The sequence below is a fragment of the Amphimedon queenslandica genome, unplaced genomic scaffold (assembly GCF_000090795.2).
Source record: "Amphimedon queenslandica unplaced genomic scaffold, v1.1 AMPQUscaffold_13477, whole genome shotgun sequence".
NCBI lineage: Eukaryota > Metazoa > Porifera > Demospongiae > Haplosclerida > Niphatidae > Amphimedon > Amphimedon queenslandica.
The window spans coordinates 134,398-138,841 of record NW_003546287.1 but is presented as its reverse complement, the minus strand read 5'-3'; positions in this window follow the sequence as shown (position 1 = coordinate 138,841).

Below are 4,444 nucleotides of genomic sequence, written 5' to 3'. Positions count from 1 at the left end.
TTAATAAAATAGATAGTAATCACATTTTGTGTGACATCATGGATAAAGAGCAGGTGTACACTAGAAGGAAAGATTGTCCTGATTACATTTAACACACATGATGATAGGGTTGTACAATATTGGTGTAAAATATACCTACCTCAAAAATAGTAAACATATTATTGACAAATCCCTTATAGTTAATTGAGAAACTTAAAATGACATGAAATTAAGTGTAATCCTTTAATTAATGGGTTCATAGAATAAAAAATTAACATTTCAACTGTATCTGGCTTAAGCAAAGCTCTTACAATATGTCTTTTCTTGCTGAAAACCCTCTCTGAACAAGTAATGGTTGCGGGAGCAAATAAGTACTTATCACCCAGAAATGGAAATGCCATCTCATGCATTTTCTACCAAACGAGAGGATCTTGTTCTTTATCAGAGTCAGTACATCTTAATTTCACTTCTGACTTAATGTTCTGGTGTACAGCTAGTGTAAGGTAAGACACTTTCGGTCTGACTTGATTTTAGTAGACTTTCTAATGTGCTTTTTTCTTCCTCTGCCGGTGGAGAGTCTCCAGAAGCTGAAGGACAACTGGGATGGTAACTGGCACAAGTTGAAATGGCTAAGGCGGAGAGGAACAAAAGTGTAACAACGTTACTCAAAATTATCTCTGTTATATCTTCAATGAAACAATGGAAATGAATGGAGTGCTAAAGAGTTACACTGTATCCCTAAAATTCAATATTATAATACTGATTGATGTGATTATTGATTTATAAATATAACAGTTACATCTGAACATAAATTAGATGAACACAGTTCGAGAAATAAATTAGATTGAATTATTTGAAAAATAGGCAACCACATCCTAGTTTGCACACAAATTTCTTGATGCAAAAAAATTTGAACTTAGAGTGATTTGCTATTATTTGTATCAAGTTATAATGAAATGCCTTTAATTTAGGGTTTCTGTAAAGTACAATAACTACTCAACACGTGTCAGTGTAGATTTTGTCAGGTTCTGCAAAGTAGGGCCGAAATTTCCTAATAATTTTTATGACTAATTATTTTTTATTAATTATTGTGTATTATTATTAATTGAACTAATAATCATATGTGACCATAATTGACAAAAGGTACCTTATGGCGGATTTTAAAATTCATCATTCTAATGAAAAATATCAACCTGTGAGTGCTCTATTAGTCAACAACTGTTTCTAAAAGTTACATAGTAACTTTTTGCATCCTCTGGAGTAACTTAATGATATTTAGAGCTCAGGAAGTTAGATTTTTTAGGCCATAAAGACCAATTTTCCTATGCGCCATAAGGTACCTTTTGTCAATTATGGTCACATATGATTGAACTAACCCCCTTTTTTTAATATTTGACAACTGTACTTTTTCTCATTTATAGACATTCTTTTTGATTTCATTTGCGGTATTTGATAATGAGGTATTTGATATAATTGGTTTGGTCTTCTCTTGTTATTGACAGAACCTTTATTGAGTATGGCAGATGATAACCAGCTTACAAATACAAGCAGTGAAAAATGTGATATTGAAGAGGAAGCTATTGTGGAAAAATTGATACAGAAACCTGTAGTGAAGAGCAATTTGTGGAAGTCTTTTGGGCTTAAGCAAGACTCACATGGAACATGGCATGAAACGGTCATGTGTACTGTAAAATCTGTTGAAGGAAAATACAGGCAGAAAAACCAAACATGAAAGCTCATCTATAGAACAAGCACAAGACAGCATGTTCCCTGTTACAATAAATAAAAGAAGCCATTATGGTATCATGATCCAGGTTGCCTGTCTTATTGCCTGCCGCGGCAGAACAAACTATCTGCCACCAGCGAACTTTAAAACCATACAACTGTGCAAGTGAAGGCATGAAAAAATCAAAACAGCTGTTGCTTTTTTATGTGTAAAGATGGTTTACCAATGTATTCCATTGAAAAAAACAGGGTTCAAGTTGCTGATAAATGTAATGGACAGTTGATTCAAGCTTTGCAGAAAACGGCAAGAACTGTTATTTCCAACTTGTATGCTACCAGAAAGCAAATAGCAGTCAAAAAATTTGCTTGTGCTATGTTTTTTGCTACCACGACTGATATGTAGTCTAGCATAGGTTTAACTCCTTACATTAGCTTCATATTGCACTTTATTAACGAGGATTGGAAAGTCACCTCATTGGCATTTGCAGCTCATTTTCTGCCTGAAGATCACACTGCAGATATCCTGGTGGATGCCCTACACGAAACAATGAGTGAGTGGAGCTTGACAGCAGACAAACTTGTGTGCTTCACAACAGATAGTGGTAGCAATATAGCAAGAAAGCCAGGGTAGAGTCAGTTATCATGTTTTGGTCATGACTTAGATCTGGTCATTACAAAAGCTATTTTAAGGATAAGAGATGCAACACAGCTTCAGCAGTTGCCAGAAGGATTGTCACTTCATTTTCATGTAGCTTGAAAAAGAAAAGAGAGCTACAAAGAGCTCAAGCAAACTGAAATATACCACAGCATTTTCTCATCTCACTCAGTCACATTAACATTATTTGTAGATGTATAGTATACTAATCAATAAAATTAATTATTATTATAATATAAGACTGCAAAACCAGAAGGGGTTCCATGTAGAAAATGGTAAAAAGAATATTAGAGCAAGAGCAGGTTATTAAAATTGTCTTGAGTGCCTATAGAGAAGCCTGTAATGTCCTCCCAAAATTACAAGATAAAGATGTTTTTTCTGCTATGAATGATGCTCTCTCAGCACATGCTGAGTTTACTGATGTTATGTCTTGTGAACAATACGTAACTATTACTGCTGTTTTGGCAATTGTTAACCTCAAAATATCAGTCCCAAAGGAAAACTCATGTGATAAGGAACTAATGAATGAACTTCGTTCGAATATTGCAACTTACATTTCCAGGAGAAATCAAGATGACTGTCTTCACCTAATAGAAGTAGCCTGTTTCCTTGATATTAGATCTAGGGATAATTTTATTAGCAGCATTTAAGATATAACAGAGATAATTTCTTTTAACGTTGTTACTCTTTCGTTCCTCTCACTTCAACTTGTGGCAGTCACCATCCCAGTTGTCTTTCAGCTTTTGGAGACCCTCCACTGTCAGAGAAACAAAGAAAAACAAACTAAAATCAAGTCAGCCTTAAAGTCCTTTACCTAACACTAGCTGTACACCAGAACAATAAGTCAGAAGAGAAATTGAGACGTACATGACTCTGGAAAAGCTTACATGATCCTCTCGTTTGGAAACAAAATTTTTTATAAATAAAAAAATGTAGGGTTGTTAAAAAAATAAAAGGAACAAGGGGGTTGAGTTCAATCATAATTAGATAAACATTGATTGAAAACTACTTAGGTATGCAAACGCGACTGCTTAGAAATCCATGCACTTGCAACAGGCCTCATTTGGGCCATTGGATACTCTTTACGCATTACTTTCTGTATCAATCTTTCAAGCCACTACAAAAAACAAATGAAAATAATAGCAAGAATACATAATACCTGATGAGAGTATCCAACGGTCCTATTGAGGCCTGCTGCTGGTGTGTAGATTTCTAGGAAGGCATGTTCACATACTTCAGTAGTTTTCAATCAGTGTTTATACAGATGTGTTGGTTATAACAACATTTATCACTGATATATACAGAACTATCCTAACCGTAACTTCCTAAAAATGCACACACTTGCAGCAAGTGAGATGGGCCCGTTAAACACTATGTTTAGGTATTTTGTACTCTGGATAATGTACTCTTGATAATAGCCTACCCACATTGTAACAACAGTTTTCAAACAATCATTATTTTCAAAATTTTAAATTTTTAATAACGTTCATAACTTAAAAAGTAGTTAACTGCTAAAATTTTTTTCCCATTTTGAAACTTTAAAGTTCCTTCTTTGCCTTTTTTTCATCAAAATATACTTTCTCAAACAAGTCAGTTCTGTTGCCAAATTACATCAGCTATCATTATATTTATGTTTATAGTACACTAACTTCATAATGGCGGATGATGCTGGTCCACTTCCGCCACCTATGGTGGCCCGGAGGTATAATCCGTCCTCGGGTACGGGAAAAGATGCCGTTATCAGGGCCATTCAAATAGTGATGGGCCCCGTTCAAAAAGTGACCGGGCCAGATCACAAACGACCGCGTACAATAGAATTTAAAAAGGGCGGGGTGTAAGGGGCGGGCACAAGCAAAAACATGTCCGGTATATCTGAGAGAGAGCTCAATGGTACGTAATAACCTACATTTTTTCACTTATCCAGTTTTTTTAGATCTTATAAAAGATTACTTTTTTTCTGGAAGGCAATATAAACTCATTTTGAAGCGTCTTGATGAAGTTCACGGTGTAAAGAGAAGGTCCCACTTAGGCCTTGCCTATTTCACTTTGACTTTATTAGGTTTAATTTGGTTAAAGCTAAAATTA